Below are 4217 nucleotides of genomic sequence, written 5' to 3' on the forward strand. Positions count from 1 at the left end.
GGGAAGGGATGAGGAGAGGTCTGCATGTCGCAGGGGAGGGGCCAGCCAGAGCGGTTTGGGACACGCCCCCCGCCGCTGCAGTGGGATGGAGTGGGCTTGGGGACAGACCCACCAGCAGCCAAGCCTGGGGCCTGGTCTGCCCTGGCGAGTCCCCATCTGCTCTGGGTCTGTGTCCTCTGTACGTTGGGTGGGGCTGGTGATCTCAGGTGGCTTCACAGAGGGTCCCTGGATTGTGGACTGTGGCTGGTCCTGGGTGGGAAGGCGATGGAAACCAGCCTTACCTCTGTCCTCCTTTCCCAGGAGGCAGTCACCCTACACAGGGTTTGCCTAATGTGTCGCAACTGCTGCTCCAGCGCCAGATCACCAAGCCACACCGCGGATGGGAGCTGGGCGGTCTGCACTGTGGTTCTCAGGGGTGAAGTGGCCACCCCTGGCCCCGGGGCCTTGGCTGTGCGGTGCCCGCATACCACCTGGTGACCTTGGTCACCCTTTCCCCTCCTCCGCCTCACTTGGGGGGTCTAAGCTATGTGATTTCCAGTTTTGACATTTGGTGTTTTGGGGGGCTGTGCTCCCCAGCTGGACCCCAGGCCTTGAGGTGCCCCTGGCAGCCCAGCTCCCCACCCCTCTCCACAGCCACCCCTCCTGCCTGTTTCCTGCCCTGTCCCCTTGCCCTTTTCCTGCCTAAATGTTTACTCAGCCCTGCACAAGATAGCCACGCTCACTCATGAATTACTGCGAGCCTGGCGTGAAAACAGCAGCCTCGTAGGTCAGGGGTCTCCGGGCTGCCGAGCCCTGCCCAGCTCACTTCTTGCTGGCAGAATTCAATCCTTTGCACCCAAGATCAAGGCTGAGGTCCCCATTTTCTTGCTGGCTGTCAGCCGGACTGACTCTGAGCTCCTCCACCACCCACAGCTCCTGGCCATGCACCCACAGCCCCCAACCGTGGGCCCACTGTTCCCGGCCACATGCTTATGGTCGGCAGGAGAAAGCCTCACACTCTGAATCCCTCTGACTTCGTCCCCAGCCCCAGCTCATCTGATGAGGGCGGACCCACCGTGCTGGGGGAGGGTATCTGCAGGTGTGCACACCCTGGGGCAGTGGGGGGGTGGGGGTGGGGAGGAAGTCACGACCAGGGTAGCTTCCTGGGTCGCCTGAGATCCAATGCCATAGGCCCCATGTCCTCTTTCTCTCCCGAGCCTGACCCAGGAGCAGGAGACGCCTGCCCCTGGAGAGCTGCTTGCCCTGGGAGCTTTGCCAGAGAGTGAAAAGATCAGAGAGCACCGCAGTGCTGGGGAGGCACCCTACGTGCTTCCTGGCACTTGAGCAGCGTGGGCCTTGCCTTGGGCTATGTCCCTCCAGGGAGGGGGTGGGGGACTGGCTGGCTGGTGCCCACCTTGACAGCCCTCCCACTGTGAGAACAGAGCGTCCTGCTCTTGCTGTCACCTAAGCGCTCCATGAACGCCCCCCCGCCCCGGTCCATGCACAGCCCCCCAGAGCAGACTCCCCACCCTCCGGGCCAGGTCCCTCTTCTGGAACCCCATCCCCTAAAGCCAAGTTCCCATACTGAGTTTATGCTTCAGCTCTCATCCAAACCTTTACCCTCTTTCCGTCCCCTCTGACCGCAATCCTGCACTAACTACCCTAGTCAGCCAGTCAGGTGACTGAGAGTCCTCTTGGCGATAACATCGTGTAGGTACTTAAATTGCTACTGTAATATGATCTGCAATGTACACATCCAGGCCGCTTCTCCAGGGCAAGACGAGCTCACAGACCCCTGAGCCACGGTCCACCTGAAACCTCCTGCCTCCCGAAACCACATCTCAGAAATGTCTCGAGACGGTGGTTCACCCCAGCTCCTCTGCTCTTCCCCTAAACACATCCCCCAACCCAGAGACCCGGTGGAGGCGGATCACGGCTTGTCTCCCCTTGCTGGCTTGGCGCCTGCAGTAAACCCTAACTCTGCTGCAGCCGTCGGCATGTGGCTGCCTGTGCCCAGGGCACTCAGCTTGGCTACACTTCTCTCAGCAACACGGTTTCTAAGGAGACGAGCCTTCCAGGTCAGCCCGACCGGCTCTCACTTTCTCACAGCTCCTTCGACTTGGCGCCAAGCAGATTCACCGGGACCCCAGTCCTAGTCTAGGCCTCTGCCTCCAGCCCCTTTCCCCAGAGAGAGTGGCCTCAGCTGCTCTCAGGTCAAGGGGTTTGTGCTTTGGGCTTTTGGCATCACAGTCTGTCCTTTTAATTTTTTTTTTTTTTTTTTGGTGGCGGGGTTGGTGGCCTGCCACGTGGCATGCAGGATCTTAGTTCCCTAACCAGGGAGTGAACCCACGCCTCCTGCAATGGAAGTGCGGAGTCCTAACCACTGGGCCACCAGGGAAGTACCCTTGTCCTTCTAATAACTAAGTAAATTCCACCTTGATGTGAATTGAAGATGTGGTTAAATTTCAGAACTGGGGGCTTTTGGATTCAGAATGCATTAACTCTAGAACTTAGACACACGCGGGCTTACACAGGGGAGGGCGTTCCCAGGCTTGCCCCTGAGAATTCTGGGAATCGTCTGGCCTCAGGTGAGGTCACAACGGTCAAGTCCTTTGTCTTCCTCAGACCTGTGTGGTTGGTGTCCCCTGATACCAGGCTTCCCGCGCCCTTGACCGCCCCCAGTGGGGAAGGTCTTGAGCTCGCAGCCCGGGCCCCGAGTCTCATGCTGCCCTGACCCTCCGCTGGCCAGAGGAAGGGCCTCACCCTGACACCCACAGGCCACAGAGCCTCTGGGACCACAGCAGTGGTGGAGGCATCAGGCGGGCGGAGTGAAGAACACCTACTGGGTCCTTCTCTAAGGGTAAGGACTCGCGACAAAGCAAAGAAACGCAATGCAGTCAGGGCCGTCGGCTCTGCAGCTGAGTGTCGTTGAGGACACATCAGGCCTGACCGTCCCTCTCTCTCCGGAAGCCCCTGGTCCAGGACTCAGGTGGGTTTTCTGACTCACCCACCTCACTGTGTGGGCAGCGCGGTGACTGTGATCAGTCGGGGGCCTGCTCCTTCCCGGCCATGCTCCTGCCTATTTGACGTGAGCATTTTCCTCTCCTGGCTGAAAGCAGCTGAGAGAGCTGGTGAGATTTTATTATTTTGTTGTTATTTTTCCTTTTCAAAGAATTGCTTTTCAGTAAGTCCTGGTGACATTCATGCATTTCTCTCTAGATGAGAGCAAAGTCCCTGACTGCCTCCCTCCAAGTAATGACCCTGTGGAGTTTGAGCATGTTCCAGAAGGTTCCAGAAAGGAGGCAGTGAGCTGACTCTGGAGAAAAGGTTCTTGGCCAGAAGCCAGCTTCAGGCCAGATGGGTCCCTGAGGCAGTGAGGCAGCTGCACCCAGGTCTCTGGGAGCTGTGAAAGTGCCCATTTCTGCATGAACTTGGCGCACATGCCGCCCAGGGGAATATGGACCGCAAGTTTGCCTGTAGGGGGCCTGGGGTACATTGATGGCTGGGGGTGGTTCTCATCTGTGTGACTGATGGGAGAAGAGAGGGAGGCTGGCTGGGCTGGAGCCAAGCTCATTGGCTTGGCTGGGGACCTGCTCCCACCTGGCTCCATGGGAGCCCTGGAGCAGGGCAGCTGTGGAGTTGGACTGTCCCGAGGGTAGGCCAGCCGGTTGGGGGAGACCCCCAAATCCGGCATTGACTGTGGAGATGGGGTATAACCTTGATGAGAACATTCAAGGTGTTGGTGTCTGGGAGCCTGTGCCCACGAATCTAGAATGTGGTGGGGTCCCCAAGGCCCACAGTTTGCAGAATCCTGTCTGAAGAATGAATCTGTGGGGCAGATTATGAATGATTACAACCCCTCTTTATAATCATTCAGAATTTCAAACAAGACAAGAACCCAAGTGGCCCAAGTGACCACCCAGGCTTCAGTAGTGGAGTCAGCCCCCTGCCCCCAGGGATCCTGATATCACTACTGTGGGCTCCCCAGATGGGGTTCCTCTTACAGCCAGGCTCTGTCCTCACGGAACCACACTCTAGAGGCAGAGACCGCGGGTCTGGAGACAGTAGAGGGAGGAGAAGGATCAGGTGTGGAGGGCGAGGGGTGGTCTTCTGAGGTCACCTTCGGCCAAAGCCAGGAGTCAAGTGGGTATTAGGAGCAGAGACCCTGACTAGGGCGTGTGCCTGCTGGTGGAACAGCAAGGAGGCTAGAGGGCTGGAGGGTGAGGTGGGTGGTAACA

Source organism: Cervus canadensis, chromosome 7, assembly GCF_019320065.1.
Source record: "Cervus canadensis isolate Bull #8, Minnesota chromosome 7, ASM1932006v1, whole genome shotgun sequence".
In the NCBI taxonomy this organism is placed as follows: domain Eukaryota; kingdom Metazoa; phylum Chordata; class Mammalia; order Artiodactyla; family Cervidae; genus Cervus; species Cervus canadensis.